This window comes from Amblyomma maculatum, chromosome 3, assembly GCF_055883805.1.
Source record: "Amblyomma maculatum isolate TAMU_Amacu chromosome 3, ASM5588380v1, whole genome shotgun sequence".
NCBI classification, from domain to species: Eukaryota; Metazoa; Arthropoda; class Arachnida; order Ixodida; family Ixodidae; genus Amblyomma; species Amblyomma maculatum.
In genome coordinates this window covers 150,834,349-150,854,143 of record NC_139346.1, presented here as the reverse complement: position 1 = coordinate 150,854,143, position 19,795 = coordinate 150,834,349, and the positions used below count along the sequence as shown (strand labels likewise).

Below are 19,795 nucleotides of genomic sequence, written 5' to 3'. Positions count from 1 at the left end.
GGATGAATGGGGAGTGCGATGCGTTACCGTCTTCGTGGATTTATTCCTGTTGTATAAGTAAGGCAAATGGTGTCGTATACCGGAGGTTGTTTGAAGGAGAAAGGACTGACTGTGTCTTCAGTGTAACAGACCGCCACGTTACATTTGACGGAGAATCTGGCGCGCGAAGATCTAGCACGTTATGTTATGCTGCCCAACGGCAGTCACACTTCAACTGTGGTGAAACGTGAGAATAACGATCGTGTAATTTGGGTTTTGATACGCCTCGCAGAGTCTCCACTCTGGGTGCTCGTCCACTGCTTTGTTCATGGCCTGCACCGTTAGTTTCTTGACGCCGATTTTTGACGTTTTTTTTTTAATCACCTGTATGGTGTTTACGACTGTGCGAGCTGCGATTTCGGGCTCACTTATTGCGACGAATAGCAAGCAGCTATTCGCAGTGGAGGCTAAAATACATGGTGACTCATGATGGCGGTAGTGGATTTAAAAGATGCGCGACTGGATGACGAGTGTGATGTAAAGTAGGCATGGTAACACAGGCAGAAAATATAAAATAACGTTACTGTATGGTAAGTAACATAAGAGTTCGACACCGTGAAGTAGTGATGCACATCAAACAGTTGTCGCAAAGCGAAGCGTAATTAAAATCGAAATGTCGCAAGGGTGAGTAGGTCCTCAAGACATTAGAAAAAGACAGGACGACGAAAGCGTGGACCAATTTTGAGAAAAGTGCTAACATTTTTCTTTTTAGAGATGCGAGGTATCACAGGTAGCGTATAGTGTTGGGAACAGAGGGAAAAAAGTAAAACAGGAAGCTGTTCGCAGCAGACAACTTATGGCTGCAATGAACGAGAAGCGCTCTTTTCATTCCCAAAAGAAGAGCTTCCTATGGACACTAGAGTAGCAAGCGTCCGTCAGATGTCGCCAGTCGCGGTGGGGGTGGCGTCACACATGTTACCGAGCAAATGCGCTTGCCGCTGGTAGCTTCTCTGTTAACGATTTTTTTTTTTTTTTAAGACCGGCATTTCCAATATGAATAGAAGCCGTCCACGTCTGGTAGCTTCTGCGCCACGCGCATGCTACTGTTGGCCTGCATATCTGATCGGTTCAAGAGCTCTACCTTAATGTGCAATTGGTCGATTATAACTAGCCGTTCTGGGAGCTCCTCATAAGCACCAACTGAATTACGTCGTGTGCTATTCGGATTGAGCGGAGCGGTCTAGACGAGCGCGCACTAACTTGGCTTTAGCACTCTCTCTTGAATGTGATGTAGTATACTCCTGAATATCATTAGGTGCGGTCTGTCCGTGCCGCATTCGAAGCCGGCGAGGGTAGCTCTTTTAAAGCAACAACTTTCCCTTGTTCTGGGGTACTTGCCGCTGTTGCTGCGTTGAAGGCTTTGTTGTGGGACTGCTTGGAGTCACTACATAGACGCTAGCGAACAATTGTTCCCCCTCGAAGAGCAACGCTTTCCTACATCGATAATTTCGCAGAAGTTGTATTTAACCAAGCAAACCGTTTGCATGCAATTATACGTTGCTCTTCTTCTTGCAATGTTCAGGTTTTCTTGCTTTTTATTCGTCGCGTGATCTATTGATTCACAAGCCTGAGCTTTTCAAATAACTTTAGGTGATTCGTTGATTTTTTTCGCATACGTCGAGTTTTCTAATCGAGTCTGAAGGTGGCGGTGTCAACAGTAATTAAAATTTCCTCAATACTTGACCGCTATTCGTCGTTATGTCAACGCCAGAAACCTCTGTCGCGGTTCTCGGGATCAGGGACTTACACATTCTTGTAGGCGGCGTTTCCAAGAAAGCTACAGCTGACGAGGAAGTTCGCTGTCCCGTAGAGCGGAAGCCAGGCCAGCCACACACACGTGCACACACTGACACCCACAAATAGGAGTATCCTACGTGGTGGACGAGCGAAGGCTTGCTTCTTCGCGGTTGACGGCAAAATCCGAGACGGCGCTAAGGCACGTGCTGCTTTCCCCACGGCGCGTCTTCGGTGAGCGACAGCGGAGAACTAGCGTATGCGCGCGGCTGCGGCCGTGCTGGCAAAAGCAGCAGCCGCCGCGGCGCGCGGGCAAACAGAGCCGACGCCGAGAAGGGGGTGGGGAGAGGGTATCCTCTCGCCGGCGAAAAGACTCTGACAGCGCTACAACTGACTGAGCTGCAGCAGCCACACTGCACCGACACAGCGGGGTTCTTCCTTGGCGGTGGAAGCAGCTCTCACCATCGCTCTCTTCTCACTTTCCTCCAGCGCATGTTAAAAGAAGACTGGCATCAATTTTTCTCTTCTTAAGGAGGAGCACGATGGATGAGTATCCTCCCCTTCTTCCTCCGTCTCTGATGCCAGTGGACGGCTACTTCCGACGCACCGTTGGCACTCCTGATTGCAGCTTGGAGTTGAAGATTGGAGAGGGGAGTGCAAAGAGTGCGAGAGGAAAATGTGCCTGCTTATCGTTGAAGAGAAGGAGCGATGTCTTGTCTCTACACCCCCGCGCCCCTAAACTGCTGCAGACGACAACGCGCCGGTTCCGCTCTCGGAAAGTAGCAGAAACAGAGGGGCGTGACGAGCAGAAACAGTATCGCACACGCACTCACGCGGCACGCCCCTTCATTTGTCTTTTCTTCCGGTAAAGAGTTTCCTTCCTAACTTTTCTTTTCTTTTTTTTTTTTTTTTTTTTTCTGGGTCGACTGTCGTGGCCTTGACTTCGCTACCGTGCACACACGACCACGACGCACGACGGCACTGATGCTTGCCTTCAAGTGCGTAGCTAGCAATCGTCACCTCTTTCCCGTCGCTGTTGCAATGTTTCTCCAGGCCGCCTAGCGGATGTGTGACGAAAACTCACTTCCGTCTTTTCCGGCTCCCCGTTCGCGCCAGAAGCAGCAGCCGCCGCTAGCAAAGCAGCCTGGTGCTGCCGCTGCTGCTAGCGTGCCACTGTTTGTTCGCGCTTGAGGGATCATCCCCCCACCCTCCTCCCACTAAAAGCGGAGCCGAAACTTGGCAATCGTTCAAAACCAGGCGGGAGCTGGCGCTTTCACTTGCCTCAAGGTGGGACAGAACGCCATAGCGCAAAACGTGCGCACACGGGAATGTGGCGAAGGCCGAGTTTTGGCAGGCTGGTGAGAACCATAAAACATTGCAAGCGAAGCTGTTTGTAAAGGGGCTAGCTTCAGACCAAGATGCCATGTTGGAGGCAGAATGCGCGTGCTGGGATGTTTCAGCTTTTGCGGAACAACTGAAATGTCACCAACCAGTAGAAATAAAAACCAGAAGACAAAGAAAATAATAGGCGAGTTCCTTTGTCTCTGTGTTCGTAAAGTCTGCGTCCACTTTGTCATCGTGCTCAGCGATAATGGCATCTAACTTCTACGCAGGTATTCCAGGAGGTTGAGCTCGGCTGCAACGCCCGCGTCTCGTTGGAGGCGACAGTCAAGAACAGCGGTGTACCAAGTTTCTGTTCACAACAAGCCGCATCACGTCGCCCTCCACAAATGGATGTCTCGTATAGCACGCTGTGTTTGTTTATCGAGCCCAAGTCTACTGAATTATTCTCATACACGCCACATGTGATAATTACTAGACCCTAGGCGGCCATAGAGGCATATTCGAAGAGAGTAAAGATCCGTATAGCTCGTGCTATGGTCTTTCCAGTTGTGATGTATGGATGCGAGAGTTGGACTGTGAAGAAGGCTGACCGCCGAAGAATTGACGCGTTTGAGTTGTAGTGCTGGCGGAGACTCTTGAGAGTTCCTTGGACGGCCAGAAGATCAAATCAGTCGATATATTGTCGACCATAAACCCTGACTACTCACTGGAGGGTCAAATTCTAAAGTTAAAGCTCAGCTACTTTAGTCATCTGATGAGAAGAGAGGAGTCGCTGGAGAAAGATTTGATGTTGGGAAAGGTTGACGGTCACCGGAGAAGGGGTAGGCAGCGAATGCGATGGTTAGATGGCATCCTCGAGGCGCTGCAGAAGAAGTTATGTGATGTTAGGAAGATAGTGAGATACCGGAAAGCGTGGCGTGATATGGTCCATAGCGTCATGGAGAGTCGGACACGACTGAACGACTGAACTGAACTGAAAGAGGCAAAAAATAACATTTCTATTTAAGAGCAGTCAATGAAAACTGAGGGGGGAGGGGATGGCTTTTTCGTCCAACAAAGCTCCCAGCCACCACGAACGCCACTCAGGCAGCTAATTGTTATGTGCCTCCGCTTATTGCCCAATTTGGAAAGGAAAAACCTTGAAGGAAACACCTTAGTTCGAATAGACGTGTTTGTAGCCAGATGCAGCTCAATTAAATGTTAGTCGTTGAGAAGAGTGTGAGCAGTAGGTGGTCCGAACATAAAGGAGGAGGAAGTAACATTAATGACGCTCTCTTTAGAGGCGGAACTGTATCGGGGAGGAGATACAGACGCCTGAGATTTCCGTGACGCACTCTGACCCACGATGAGCCGTATGATGCTGAAGAGCCACAAATTATCTACCCCCACTCCCGAACCAAGGCTTGGTCCTCACAGGAAGTTTGAAACTTCAAGCGGAATACATGCTGCTTATTTTACTTGTATGTGTTTTTTTTTCTTTCGTATAAATACGAGCACGTCTGTGTTCACGATAGTGCAAACACGCATGTATCATTGCTTTCAACACAGCTTATAAGAGGGTTTGGTTTGGTTAATGGGGTTTAACGTCCCAAAGCGACTTAAGCTATGAAAAATGCCATAGTGGAGGACTCCAGAAATTTCGACCACCTGGGGTTCTTTAATTTGTGCTGACATCGCACAGAACACGGGCGCCTTGCTTTTCGCCTCCAACGAAAAGCAGCCACCGCGGCCGGGATTCGATCCCGCATCCTTGGCGCACAGCAGTGGAGCGCCCAGACCTCTGTCTGCACCACCACGGCGGGGCGATTATAACAGGGCCTAAGGACCACAGCCTCTGCTCTTGTGGTGACCATATTTTCCGCGGATACTACGTAGACACTGACTGTGCCTATAAGGGAATAATTCCCTTGTTAAGCTCTTTCATGCAGCCTAAGCCTTCAATACTTCGTTTCAAAAAAGAAAAAAAAATCCGAAAAGACAGTTTTCTAGGAAATCCACGAACTGCTGAAGTTGCAGGAGATTACCGGCAATCCGCGTCTTCCGCCTCTTTCTCTGCTTCCAAAGACGTCGTTTTCTTTTACGTTTGTGCTGCTTTTATCACGTTCGCTTGAAGTCGCTCCCCGCGCGCCTCCTGCGATGACTCCAAGCGCGTGTGCATGTAGCCAAGGACTGACATGTGTCAAGGCGCGTGTCTTCCTTGCGTCGGCCGCCGTGGCCGGCTCAATGGACGTCTGATTGAGGACACAAAGTCCCCGGGAAGCAGATGTTCGTCCTGCCAGCGGCGGCAACAGCTCTTAACTGCGCGTCGTCGTCGTCCCCATACAAGCCTCTTCGAGAAACGGCCGCCCCGCTCCATTCAGCCAAGGGCGACAGCGGGGTTCAGCAACGTCCGCCTCGGCGACACCACCCAATAGACGCGTACACACAAGTTCCTCCCGAAAAAACCGCACTAATGAGCTATTTGGCGTTTGCCTCAGCATGAGCGTTGAAGTGGCGAGGAACATACTTTTTTTTTCTTGCAAAGTCGCTCATTTTTCTATGCTAGAAATCGACAGCTGTCGCAAAGTAGCTACTTGCCTAACTTGCAGCCCACTCCTGATGTCAACTTCCGGCAAGGTACTTTCATATATCACCATATCTCTCCCTATAGACGTGTTATTCTGATGTGACAATTATGTGACCTTTGCGGCTTAGTTACCTTGTCCGAGAAAAAAAAAGAGGGGGGGGGGGGGGGGGGGGGGAGAGATAAAAGTGGACGCGTCCCGTCCGATCCACAACAGAGAGGCGTAGGTATTCTACTCGTCGAAACACCTCAAGGGTTATGATGTGCTGCTACTGCGAAGACGTCGCAGGTTCTGTTCCCGTCCAAAGCACCAGCATATCGACGGAAGCGAATTATTTACAAACATAACTGTGTTGCGTGATTACCCTCTGCGTTAAAGAGGACCTTAGGTTACCAAAATTAGCGTGTAGCATTCCAGTACGACACACCTGGAACCGTGGATGTCGCTTAGGAACGTATAGGTGATACTTTTCGCTTGCATCGGCGATATTGTCCCATTTCTGATCCAAACTACAGTTTACCTTTATCGGACTGGTGCAGTTACCTCCTTACAATGAATGAATGAATTAATACGCACCTAATTCCCGAGATCCTCATATCACTCCGTCAAATGGTTTTCAAATTGTGCTTAAACTGTTACTCGATCTTCACATCGCTACCCGTCACGTACACGGCCGAAGGCTAAATAGATTAATAGATCGGCTTCTGGAGGAAATCACATTAGCATGATATATGCCCCCATGCCAGTAAGTTTGTAAGAGCAAGCAAGTAAATTTATACATTGAAAGGTTTTAGCAGATAACCTGTAAGGGCAGATGACTCCTAAAAGTTGATGTAGGATTGTTGTACAATTAATAACCGAACAGAAAACGACTCACAGGCACTTACTACAGACCCCCCCCCCCCCTCCCCCCTCAACGTTATCAAGAAAGCAGGAGGGAGGAGGAAGATGAGGAGGAAAGGCAGGGAGGTTAATCAGTAAAAGCAACTGGTTTGCTACCCTGCACTGGGGGAAGGGGATGAGTTGATATAAAATTTGTGAGAGAGGGATAGTTGAAGTTAGTAGAGTCACATAACAGACACGCCACATCACATCACGTCACAGTCATGTCATAGCAAACTCATAGTCTTTCGATTAGGTCTGTGGTTCTCATAAAGCGGAGCAGAAGAAAGCAGCGTTATCAAGAAATGCATACTGCTTGCTCTTAACAGTGCGCTGGGGCCCTCCATCAATGCTACTCGTTCGGCCTGATTAAGCTTGTAGACAGACCCGAACGCGCTCGTGTTGTTGTTCTTGCTGCAACGTGATGCGTCATTTTTGAAACCTTGCCGCATAGGCCAAAACGCTTGTCCTTTTGGAGTCAGGGCAGAGATGCTTAGCTGCGACACTCAAAAGACCCCGGTCGCTCGCTGCAAGAGCAAGATGCAGCAAGCAGCTGTATGCTCCCTTTCTTGCATCGCGATCGCCCACTTTCATGGCGTGACACGAGAGAGGCTGCAGCTGGAGAACTGCCTCCTCCCGCTCTCGCGGAATCTAATTGACGCCTGTACGGCACGGCGTTCATTCAAGAATACGGCGCAGGGGGCGCCGTTCTAAATCGGCCGTCGTGATAACGGCCTCTGAGAACGATATCTCAATTGTATACGGTTTGCCCCAAACAACGCATCGCTGCTTAACCCACCCCGTCACCAAGAAGTTTTAAATGTATCGTTTGGGCGGTGTGCAGAATTTCCTTCTCGTGCGCTCGTAATGAGTGCCAAAGATAGTTCCTCTGCTTGAGAAGGTGAAGTTTGCCACTGAACAATGCCGTATGTGTTTCCCCAGGAACAACGAAATCAAAGGCTACGGTAGCTAAGCTTCTCCATAGTTCCTTAACGGATTATGACCCCCGCGTACAGTACAAAGACAAGCGTTATTTAATATTCTTTGAAGGTGCACGAATCAATGTAATAGAAAAGGAACAAAGTGAGTGGTGCGGATCAGATAACCGCAGAAGTTTCGGAGGTCGGCGGGACGTAGTGCTATAAACACGCCACCCTGTAATGTCTCACGACCTCGAGCATACGGAAACTTTGGAAGAACTCTAATGTTATATTGATACCCAAGAAAGGAGCCGTTAAAATTAGGGTGAAAGGTCCAAATTATGATTCGATCAGTATTCTACGCGCTTCTTCCAAATTATTAATAATAATGTATTCGTAATCGAATCAAATCAACCTTGAACTTCGGTGTACTCAATGATCAGAATCGTTTTCGGAAAGCCTACTCTATAGTGGACCATTTCACAGCGTCCATCATCAATTACATGGGAGATAACAGCACATAATATAATTATCCACTGTACCTATCATTCCTAAATTACCAGACAGCATCTCACTCAGCCAAGACCTCAACAGTCCGGCAGGCATTCGGGAACCAGGGTGTGGAAGAGGTTTATGCAACGGTTTTGAACAATGTCTGGAGGTGCGCAGTGACCAAAGTCCTTCACAAAGACAACTATGTGATACTGAGAGGAAAGGGTGTGAGGCAAGAAGACACGATCCTTTCGGGACTATTCACCGAGTGTTTAGACGTGGTATTCAAAGAATGTAGAAATAATTTCGTATAAATTCTAGTGAAGAATACTGTGTTAATTTACGGTTTGGTTGGTTGGTTTGTGGGGCTTAACGTACCAAAGCGACTCAGGCTAGAGAGACGCCGTAGTGGAGGGCTCCAGAAATTTCGACCACCTGGGGTTCTTTAACGTGCACTGACATCGCACAGCACATGGGCGTCTTGCTTTTCGCCTCCATCGAAAAGCGGCCGCCGAGGCCGGGATTCGATCCCGCACCCTTGGGAACAGCAGTCGAGCGCCGTAACAACTTCGCCACCCCGGCGGGGTGTTAATTTACGGTTTGCAATCGACATTACCAAGAAGAACTCCACGACATAATATAGGACCTGGACAAGCAGAGCTGAACGATATACCTTACAATTATTATGCACGAACCTAAAGCAATATTTTACACTTTAGGTGGGGAACTGCACTTTACGATAGGTAACAAGGCGTTGGAAGAGGTAAGAATACGTAGGCTTTGGACAGGTAGTTAATGCAGATTCGGACTATGAGAGTGAAATAACTAGAATAATAAAAGTCAGGTGCAGTACATTTGGCAAGTACTCTAAGGTGATGAGTGTCACTTTACAGCAAGCCTAAAGCGAAACCTGTATAACAGCTGCATGTTGCCTATGGCAAAAAAAAAAAAAAAAGGTTCAGCTTAAATTGAGTAAGACACAAGAGTTATGGGAAGGCATACGTATAACGCTAAAAGGTAGTAATAGAAAAAAAATGAGTCAGGAACAAACGCGAGTTGACGATATTCTAACCGAAACGAAGGAGAAATGTCCGAGCTCTGGGTATTTGATGTCAAGGTATAGCATAACAGGTGGTCGGGGACGGTAGTAGAGTAATTTTCAAAACAAGGCGAGCGTAGCAGGGTCAGCGGAAAGTCAGCGGGACAGATGAGATCGGGAAGTTAGCAGGAATAAGTTGGTAGCAGCTGACACAGAACAGGTTTAATAGAAAATAGACAAGAGAGGTCTCTCTCTTGCAGTGGAGAGACAGTTACGCTGGTAATTCGGATGGCTGTGAATCAGAGGTGGTGTCATTGGGGCCATAATCATTTACAGGCTAACTCCGTATGCGTCGATACAATGCCTGTCACCAAACACAATGAAAGATGTCAGATTTCGTTTAGGTGTCTGAACAATTAACATTAAAGATACTATGACAAAAGAGGCAACCATGAAGGTTCTATTGTCCGTTCGTTAATTTGTCCACATTTACCATAGTCCTATTGAGGCTCAGCGACCCATTTTGCAACGACGAAATACACAAATATTTCGGGTTATTGCGATGAAATATATATATATATATATATATATATATATATATATATATATATGAAGGAAAGAAGCCAATAGTCGGCGAGGCCAAGGAAAGCATATATATATATATATATATAGAAGAGCACCGGACGCGTTATTCGGAGGTCGTGGGTTCGGTTCCCACCATCGGCACGTTGTTTTTTCTTCTACTTTGTGTTTAATTATCTTTCCCTTAAACAGGTTACAATTCTAATCTCTGTGATATCCAAGTAAACATTAAAAAAAAAGACATAACGTACCATTCCCAACGCTTTCCTTGGCCTCGCCGACTGTTGGCTTCTTTCCTTCACACACACACACACACACACACACACACACACACACACACACACACACACACACACACACACACACACACACACACACACACACACACACACACACACACACACACACACACACACACACACACACACACACACACACACACACACACACACACACACACACACACACACACACACACACACACACACACACACACACACACACACACACACACACACACACACACACACACACACACACACACACACACACACACACACACACACACACACACACACACACACACACACACACACACACACACACACACACACACACACACACACACACACACACACACACACACACACACACACACACACACACACACACACACACACACACACACACACACACACACACACACACACACACACACACACACACACACACACACACACACACACACACACACACACACACACACACACACACACACACACACACACACACACACACACACACACACACACACACACACACACACACACACACACACACACACACACACACACACACACACACACACACACACACACACACACACACACACACACACACACACACACACACACACACACACACACACACACACACACACATATATATATCTTTCTTTTTTCTTTCCTTTCAGTGCGTTTTGAGCACAGATGTCTTATGAAGAAAGTATTTCCTACGGTCCTTGTGCCTTCTTCTTTTCTTCTTGATATTGACAGCCTTTCGAAGGGAACAGGAGGCATTTTGCAACGTATACGTTCTGACACGAATAAAGACGCAGTAAACGGGGCGTATTTCACTAGCCGTACACACAAAACGTGGCAGCACTACATACAAAACGGTTCATCAGCGCGGGAATTCTCTGTCCCGCAGCACAGCGAAACCCTGCTGCTAACCATAGATTCGTATTTTATGCAGGAATCAACGTTATGAGAACATGAACTTGAAGAAAAAGGGCGGTGGAGGGGCTCCCGATGTGCGCAGATACGCAAAGGCTGAATGGAAAAGAAGGTGCAAGCGTAAAGCCAGAAAAAAAAAAAAAAAGAAGCTGACGTTGAACAAACAGACAAGGGTGTGAAAAAGAGGGGCGCGTTATGACAAACATGCCCTACTGGTAAAATTGTATGAGGCTATAACCTCGCATTTTCTCACACAATCTCACTCAATTCACATAAGAAACCACATACAGTACCTTTTTGCAGATTATCATAAGTTAGGGGAGATATTTTATGATAATGGCGTGCACCATATGAGAGTATAGGCGATTTGATGAGATTGTGTGAGGTTATTGCGCCGTAGAACTTTTGGTTTTTCAGTAGGGTGTAGAAAAAAACAAAACAAGCAATAACCGGTTATCAGGAAGTCAAGAAGGAATGAACTGTAATAATTTTCGATGAACTGTAATAATTTTATGGCTAAAGATAATTTAAGTTGAAACTGAAATTTATTCCGCAACTAACAGAGAGAAAGGAACAGAAGAACAACATAAAAAGCAACCCAATGCTTCTGGTGGGATCAGAATCTTACCTGCCATGTTTTAAAGAAGCAGACAAAACGAAAGGTGAGACTGAAAATTCGCTGGGGCAAGACGCCATGGCAGAATACGGCGTTAAGAAATGGAAAATGCCTTCATAAATCGCGTTCGTGCAAAGCACGTGAGTACTCGCAAATGCCTCACAGAAAACAAATCGACAATAGCTCTCAAGAAAGCAGAAAATATGCTCAAAAATGATTTTACCATTTTTAAGGCAAAAATAGAAACCGCAGCGGTAGCTAGCCGAAAACACTGCTGCTATCTGCATACAGATTGCGAACAGACACCAACTGCGCACGCATATGCATACTTCGTTGGCTCCACGGAATAGCCGCGAAAATGCGAGAGATGGAGCGTTTGCAAGTGAACAGCGAAAGCAGTGGCATATCCTCCCAGCCCATCTAGTAACTCTGAAGAGGCTGACGCGTGTGCGACCCCGTGTCGAGTGCACGGGGTTCGCTCTCCAAAGGCGGTCATTACGTTATAATAGGACGAGTGGCCCCCATTCCGCACGCCCCGTACGTCGCTCTTCTCTTTCTCGGTGCACCGCGGGAGCCAAATTACAGGCTGCGGTTGAACATTGCCTAGCCGGAGAGACACACATACACACACAGAAAAAAAGAAAGGTTTTGCCTTCTAAAGCGCGGCAGGAAGTGAGACGAGACACACACAGCGCGGGATCGCCCAGGCACTCGGTGTCACCTGCGGCCGCTCCAGGTGATGTTTAGTACACACGCGCGCACACACACTGTCGGCGAGGCCGCCAGAGTGATGGCGACCGAATATATACTGCATGTGTCAGGTGCAGCAGATATACGACGTGGGTCTCCTGTTATCGAGTCGCTTCGGCAGACCGCGTCGATGCGGCAAGCAGAGGGCCAGTCTCTCTATTTTTCGATGAAGAGATGGTTATTTTTATATTTTTACATATTGCCTTTTCAGTTTTCTGGCTATGCCTTTTCCACTTCCGCATTCTTTGTCAAAGGAAAAGAAAGAGCCCATAAACATTGCGTAAAATAAATAAGAGGATCGAGGGGCAATCAGCCCAGGCGCGCAGAGGACACTGACAACGGCGAATTAGAGAAGACTGAGGAGTTCGATGGCATTAATCCGCGAGGACATGGAAAATAATGAGCAAATACAGCTGTTCGCCTATATCATTCACCTATACGTAAGTATATGGTATGCATTTCCATGAATATAGCATGCTTTAGATAGGCCGCCAGGTTAGAGATTTCCGAGGGGTCGACATTTGCCCGGCGCCCTCCACTGCAGCATCGTTCATAATCACAAGGGAAACTTTGGGACGTTTAGATACCGCGTAGCATACCATACCATACCATACCATACCATACCATACCATACCATACCATACCATACCATACATTTGCCCCATTAATGTCGATAACATTGCTACGGCTTTCCCCCGTAAGCATGCGCCACTTTGAAGAGTCAGCTTTACCATCAGGCACGTATTTTCCGCTGAAAACAATAAACAGGCCTCGTCTCGGCACGGTAAGCGTTTTTGTGAAAATAAAAAGAGACTCGGTTCCTTAATACGCGTTAAGTTCAGACGGACGTCAGGTACTTTCAATTGGGCGCGAGCGCCACCACTGGAGCGAATGGCGCTACCGCCGATCTAAGGGAGTCGGATCACGTGATTCCTCTTACTCCTGCTGAAGCAGACGCTCGACGGAATTTGTGCGTTTTAAAAGCTGATAGTCGCGTTTATTTCTGTAGTGTTGGCTGATAACAAGTACCAGCATTGCACGTTTTCATCTTTGATACTTGCTGTGGTAGCTGATGTTTATTTAAGCTGTTTCCACGCTCCTTTATTGCTCTGTACCCGGATGTACGCGAAGGAGCTCGGCGTAAGGGCCCATTGCTACTCGAAAAAAAAAAAAAACAAAAAAAAAAACCACAAAATTTCCCTTATTCAGGATTTGAATGGGCAAAGAAGCGAGTGATCATTCTGATGTGTGCAGCATTCATTTCAGCGAGCAAGGTTTCGTCCATGCATGATTTGGCGCTGAACAGTTCGGTGAGTATAGCGGCAGAGGGAACAGCTCGCGTTTTGATTTGCGCTTATTCCTTGTGAAGCTAACGAAGACTTATTGATAGCAGGATGGAAAAGATGCTGGCTTCTTCACGAAGCGTTGACATAGAAATTTCACAAAAGTGATCTATAAAATTCTGCCGCCACGGGCAGCGGTGCATGATGAGTCATCTCAGGCAGCGTGTGCAGTGCTGTAGTAATTTCAAATGACAAAGTACGTGAATACACGAGAGGCAGTGCATTACAAGGTACGGTGTGCTGAGGTATGCGTGAACAAAGCTACTTAGCGCGGGGAAAACAAATGTCCGCTCGATTCAAGAGTGCCTGTGACGGTAGCCAGTGCACAAGCATTCACTGCATGAAACGCCCTTCTTCACACTTGGTTGGTTTGTGGGGTTTAACGTCCCAAAGCGACTCAGGCTATGAGAGACGCCGTAGTGGATGACTCCGGAAATTTCGACCACCTGGGGTTCTTTAACCTGTTCTTCACACTTGCTATAAAAAATAATCAACGTCTTCCACACAGTCCAACTTGTCTGCTCTACTATATGTTCAAAGGAGCACGTGGACGGGACCGCTTCCGCCGGCGCTTTTCGAAGGCGCTCAGCATCTATCGGTCCCCTCATATCTTCGCTTCTCTTTCAGAGAAATCTCATTACCAGTATTCAGTGACCGTATAACTTTGACTGGTTTTGTGGCAGCTCCGGCATGTCTTATTTTTTTTTTTTTTTTTTTTCATAACAGCAACAGCGATGCTGCAGCCGTTGCGCGTCGTCGTAGTCGCCGCAGCGAAAACTCTACAACTTCGACAACCTGCTGTTTCGGTGAAGCGCTTTCTTACGAATAAGTGGGTCTAATAGCTTGAATTATCTTATCAGAATCAGATCAAGGTGTATATGAAATAAATAAATAAACGTAATACTAAAGCGCAACTAAACTGCCTATAGGAAGGATCCTACCGCAAAAGTTGAACGCGGGTTATCCCACTTAACTTCGTCACGCGGGCGCTTCCAAGAGGTGGCGCCACGGTATGTCCTCGCGTCCAATAGCGAAGCTTAGGGATTCTACATGTAGGCTCCATAGCAAGGCACCGGTCAATGCACCGTTCTCTTTTATGTCAAAGTATACATTTTTTTTATTTTGAAGATAAGAACGAGCAAATTTAGCTGTTTTACCCTTTCAGTAGCTCTCTTCTAGACATCCTGAAGTGGCAACCGTCCGGCGTTTAGCTAGAAGGAGCCCGCGCGGCTTCTCTAGCTATTCCACAAAGCTTGGGACAAAGTGGTCTCGGAAAGAAACGTTTCGGTACATCTTCTTATCTTATCATCTTCATCTTATCTTATCTTTATTTTTATATTTGTTTGTTTTTGTTCTATTTCCTGGCTACCAACGTGTGAGCGCCGAATTCTCAATGCGACCTGCACACGAAGATGAGTTTGAGATCGCGGTACGACGGTGTATACAAACTCACCGCGTTCATTTGCGCGGTATGCCCATTCAACCACCGACGTTGCCGTTGCGAAAACTTTTTTCACAACTTTCGCTTCAGACTGTTTAGCGGTGTAATTCAAAACAAGACGGTATTACACGTGTTCTTATAGGGCTCGTGCACAATAAGTGCGGATATTCGCATTCTGATACCCGACCACGTGTTTCCTGACGCCTTTCTCAGCTTGTATGAACGTTGTGTACTGCGCCTCACCCACTAATTAGGGCTTTGGTTTCCGCATTCGTATTCCTAAATATCGCTCGCACGAAAACAAGTACTCCGCGTACACAACACGTACTTTCCACGCAGAGCGATGGTAACCTATCTAACATACTGTAAATATGGAGACGGAACCTTGTGTGTAGAAATAACAAGCAGCCTGCTTCAAGGAAAACATATTCTGTGCAAAGCTGCTATAGGCGAGCTAAGTGGTTGGAAATGCAAACTAAGTGTAAATTGTATGTTTATACCTCACGAGGCAGCTACGATGGATATGTAAATTCTGCGTAATATCTCTTTAACAACGATCATGTCACAATGGGGGATAGCCTTGCATGTTTTGCGTTGCTCGCTTTGTGTTCGTCTGTCTCATGTTGTCCGCATCTTGGAATGTCGATAATGCGGACTGACATGGCGTCATTCAAAGAACAAGTTTGACTGTGTCCACACATTATGCCAGTTTTCATCCTTAGTGTCTACTCACCTTCCCACGACTGCCTGCGTACGTGCATTTCGGACTGTGGCAACTGCATGGCGGTGCCCCACAAAATTGCAATCAGTTTTACGAGCACATTATTGCAGCAGAAGGGCCTATAGGTACTCGTTCTATAGGCGACCTAAATACCTATAGATGTTCGGATGCTCCTAGCGCAATCACGCTGGTTCAGCGAAACTGCGGCTCGTTACATTCGTTCCGTGTAATCGATGTCGTGAACTTGACGGGCGTGGCAGAGGTCGGCACGTCAAGCGGACATGCCGCCAAGGAACGTCAGCGGAAGAAGAAGAGAGGAAAACCTGAAAGACCTTGATCAGACTGACGGTGGCTTCCCAAAATGAAATAAAAAAAAGAAAGAAAGACAGAACGAAAGAGGGGAGGAGGAAGAATGAAAAAAGAAGAAACGAAAAAGAGAGAAGGAAGGAAGGGAACAAATGATTTTGTATTTTATCGTCTATTTGTGTGTTTTTTTCCAGGGGCCGCACAAATTACGACGTATGTGCCTCAATATGACCACATACGTTTAGATAGAAGTAGAGCGTGACATTTTCATAAGTTCCGCTCTTGCATCGTTACTCGCTGATCGCGCATAAGGTAAAAATCATCTCCCGTGGACGTCGAAAATTTTGAACAGTGAGCAAATAAAATAAAAAATAGGACTTATATAGCCAAGGGGCTGAATAGAAATAACTTGCAATGGCGGTAAAGTTAGAGGAGCTTCACGATGCGCACTTGCTTGGTGGTCATGCCAGCGTTTCCTGTTTTTATGTTTTACTACAAATAAGTAATTGCTGAATATAGAATCCTCATGAACGAGTAGACACTGGCTGTATCTACTTTACTTAACTTAGTTGACAACGGACGTTTATTTGCAGGTCTGGCGAGCATCAACACGGGGAAGTATTGCACTCGCCTAAGATCACCCGCTTTCAACGTATATTGCTCTATAGACTCGTTACGAATGCATATGCGACTTATGTCCTGGGTTCCATAGCATCATCTTGCGCAGATGTCTCTGCAGATACCACATTCTGTATTTGCAAAAATCATAGCAACGTACCAGTCTTCCATCCCAAAACAGTTCACCCCGGCAGCACGACCCCCGTCGCCACTGTGGTGTCCGCAGCTCCCATGTGTGCGCCTCGCTATTCCGAGGATATCGAAGAAATCAAACTTGTCACCGCCAGCCCTTCAGCAACTGTTCTGTTCATGCTAAACAACGACTATTGGGACCGTATTAACGTCTATACAGATGACTCGGTAACCTCTACCAGTTCTGCACGCGCCGTCGTCGTTTCTGCTAGACAAGCAACTGGAGCAGAACTGGCCGCAATTCGTGCTGCTGTAAAGTGTATCTCTGAACAAACTCCTCAAAAAATGGGCTGTGTTCTGCGATTACAAACCTACCTTAGAATGTCTTCAATCGGTCTTGAGCCATGCCGACAATATGAGCAACTTGTGGCGGAGGTTCGACATCTGCACCACCAGGCATTACAAGAGGGTCACAAAATAATCTACCAGTGGATACCAGGCCGTAGTGGAATTGTTGGAAACAACTTAGCCTACGATGCTGCTCGATCGGCTCACGATACAACCGACTTTGTCGAGATACCATTGACAGGAGCCGACGCAGCAAGGCACCTTCCACTGATCGCCCTAAACGTGATGAGACAATCATGGTCTACGCCTCCAGGGTGGACTTCCGCGCACGCACCATTTTGACGAGTTACTTCAACTGCAGGTGCCATTCGGCCTCCCCGGCTGAGATGCTACAATGTTGTGTCGCCTGTGGCTAGGAGTGGCGTTTACAAACGCATATTCCCTACTGATCGGAATGGAAGACTCTCCAACGTGTGAGCAGTGCGAGTGTGTTGAAACTATTGCGCACATACTATGTGACTGCCCTCAATTTGAACGTGAGCGTGCTTTCCTGGCTGCTACACTCCGTCGCTTGGACTCTCGCGCTCTTACTGAAGAGAAGATTCTGGGCCCTTGGAGGACTCCTTCGTCACAAAGGAAATGAGTGAAGGCGCTACTTAAGTTTTTAAGGGACTCGGGGTAGAGGTCAAGACTTTAACTGTACACTCTTTACCCCCTTTCACTATCGATCTCTAGACATGTTATAGATTCCTTCCCTTGGTTCTCTTACTTTCCTTTTTCTCCCTTTTTCCCCTCCCCACGTGTCTCGCCATGGTTAACATTCCTGTCTTTCTATTCCATTTTCTCTCTCTCTCTGGACATATCAGTAATGCTTAGCTCACTCATATTGGAGCAGCAAGAGGATTGCTGAGCAAGTGACCAACGTTTGACCTCTACACTATTTACCGACTGCTTCATGGTACAGAGTTTCACCGGAGGTGTCTTGGCCACAGCTTTTTTTTTTTTTCAGATACTTATACGAATTCGTCAATGCAGCTTTGATGCAGAGGTATGGGCTTAAGGATATACAACACCTAACAACTCTCCTAACACTCTGAGGTCCAAGTAGCTGGTGTACTAGGTACAATAGGCCAGAATATCAGCATATATTCTTAGATACTAACTTGAATTTCATGATTTTTCTGCACGTTGCCTCAAATTCAGGAAATAAACACCGTAAAAAGTCGGTAGTCGGGCGGGCCTAGCAGAATATTTTGAAGCGACGCCAGCAACGACGACCAGCGGAAAGCCCATACGGTTCTCCAGGCAGCCCCTCAAATATACACGCAATATACCGCCCGGCGTCAAAGGGAACGGCGGCGTCAGCGGCGGCGCTGGCAGAGGCCAAGGCTGCTTTATTCTTTCATGTTGGTTCTCTCTCTCTCTCTTTCATATTTTTGGCGTCCGCACACATACACTCCTTTCTCATCCACCCGAACCTCTAGTCGTCTCTTTCTACTTAACTCTTTCTCCTTTGCGTCAGGACTCCCGCGAAGCTTCGTCGTACGCGATTCAGCCCAGCCAGTGCAAACACGAAAATCGCGAATACTTTCTCTTCGGCGACCTTTCCGTTTCTCCCTCCGCCTCGTGACGTCTCCGAAAGCCGATGGCCAGACGAGGCGCATCCCCTCCCTGTCTTTCTCCCTTGCTCCCTTCCCCTACCTTTCAAGGTAGCGCTCAGTTGTCGTGAGTGCGAGTTGACTGAGCCCTTCTGCTATATGCGGGGATCGCGTAATTGCGGACGCACACATACGCGAGCCGTTGTTGTAAGGTGCACGTACTTATGCGGACACGAAGACACGCGCGTTAACTTCCTGTCCTGCCAAGCGCGTGGCGGATGTTCGTGGATACGTGCGTGACGTCATGTGCTCAGATCAGGGGTTCGTATGGACGCCATAGTCTACCTTCTTTCATTGCGCGATCCGGGATGCATCAGAACTTCGGCTCTCTTCTCTTGGCTCTCAGCTTGTGAACGGATATGATCATTCATCAAAGAGTTAAACAGGACTTGGTCGTTGAGTCACTGCTGACGTTTACGCCAAAGAATGCCTCGACCGGAACTGTGGGAGCCAAGTTTGCGCATGGGCACAAACAATGTCTCTTTCTAAAGGACCGTGCCTCTCTCTTATTTAGAGTGCAAATTCAAAATTCCGCAAGTAACAGTTTTCCACATTTTTCTCTTCTTGCGAAGAACGTTTGAGCGAAAGTGGTTGAACCAGTTCGGCCTGCAGTGCTGCTGCATTGTTTTGCCAGTTTTCAGAGCTGCGCCACGCTCAGAGTGCGAGTACAATAATTAATGATGCGCTGAACGAAAACTTTATCCCGGAATCGCATACATACCATGCTAAAATCTTTCTTCGAGCTCTAATGATGTTTTTGTTTGGTTGATAATAAAGAGTAAATTATTATAAAGATTGTGCAAAAGAGAATATGGACAAAGACGCGACAGGACCAGCGCCACTTATAACTGAGCTTCATTCCTCGTAATATGCCAGGTTATTATAATGCTAAGATGGTATCCGCTGATCACAGCCTCCTACATGCATATAAGAGGCTGTGCCCTGATTCATCTCAAGCAAACTAAGACCAGAAGCGAACTAGCAGAACCCCAAATGTTGGAGTCACGGTTGACGGGCTACAACGTGGCCAC

At 47.1% G+C, this 19,795-nt stretch overlaps 1 protein-coding gene across 2 annotated transcripts in view; it reads right to left on the bottom strand.

Moving 5' to 3' along the window:
• Nucleotides 1-19,795, bottom strand: part of LOC146196458 (beta-1,4-glucuronyltransferase 1-like) — an 80,548-nt gene that overhangs the window by 33,200 nt on the left and 27,553 nt on the right. The window contains exon 1 of one of the 2 annotated variants that reach the window (XM_084598196.1): nucleotides 1,787-2,517. The exons of the other annotated variant lie outside the window; for it this stretch is intronic. The gene's annotated coding sequence lies outside the window, so the exon portion shown is untranslated. Of the gene's footprint in view, nucleotides 1-1,786; nucleotides 2,518-19,795 lie in introns of those variants that run through there. 2 annotated transcript variants of the gene reach the window in all.